The sequence below is a fragment of the Corvus brachyrhynchos genome, unplaced genomic scaffold, assembly GCF_000691975.1.
Source record: "Corvus brachyrhynchos isolate BGI_N302 unplaced genomic scaffold, ASM69197v1 scaffold14, whole genome shotgun sequence".
Taxonomy (NCBI): Eukaryota; Metazoa; Chordata; class Aves; order Passeriformes; family Corvidae; genus Corvus; species Corvus brachyrhynchos.
In genome coordinates this window covers 18,153,109-18,153,765 of record NW_008239110.1, presented here as the reverse complement: position 1 = coordinate 18,153,765, position 657 = coordinate 18,153,109, and the positions used below count along the sequence as shown (strand labels likewise).

Sequence of the window (657 nt, the reverse complement as noted above, 5' to 3'; positions counted from 1 at the left end):
CCCCGTTTCCGCCGCCCCGGGAGGGGGCGGGAGGCGCAAGCGGGGAACAAGGAGACGGCAGCCGTCGCGGCTTGCTCCTGTCTTGGGGCTTACCCCAGCAGCCTCGGTAACACCCAGCCGAAGAGCAGTGAGGGCAAAACGGCAGGGAATGTCACCTGGAGAGAGGCAGAAAGTCTGGCTGGGCGTGGAAAAATCACCCCGTCGGCACGGGAGATCAGTTTGGTTTTTTGCAATTAAACTCGCGTGGAGCCGGCAGTGAAAGCTCATCTCTACCCCGCGATGGACGGCTCCAATGCTCCCTCCCATCATATTTGTTTTACAGCAACTTTGTTGTTGTTGTTGTTGTTGTTGTCATCGAACCGACGCGAAAACAGTCCTAAATAAACGCTAAATACAAGCACACGCACACACCCCCTCCACGAACACATGCACATGAAGCAGGGAACCCGTTTCCTCCACCTCCGAGCAGAAGGGGTGGGAGGGAGACGCAGGGACGGGGTAGTCAGAGACACTCACCTTCTCGCTGCCGGAATCTGCCGCTACCTTTATTTTAGGGCCGCTCCTTATTTATTTATTCTCGTACCTTCTCCGAGCCGAGGCTCCCCTTTTGCACTGTTCCTCTGGCTAAAACAGAACATCCCCTCTAAAAGTCTCCCC

General features: G+C 56.0%; 1 protein-coding gene across 11 annotated transcripts in view; it reads right to left on the bottom strand.

The window, feature by feature from the left end:
• The window catches only part of EYA4 (EYA transcriptional coactivator and phosphatase 4), a 144,551-nt gene extending 143,900 nt beyond the window's left edge, over positions 1-651 (bottom strand). For all 11 annotated transcript variants that reach the window (XM_017739759.1, XM_017739762.1, XM_017739761.1 and 8 more), the window contains exon 1: positions 517-651. The gene's annotated coding sequence lies outside the window, so the exon portion shown is untranslated. The remainder of the gene's footprint in view (positions 1-516) is intronic.
• Between the last annotated feature and the right edge of the window lie 6 nt (positions 652-657).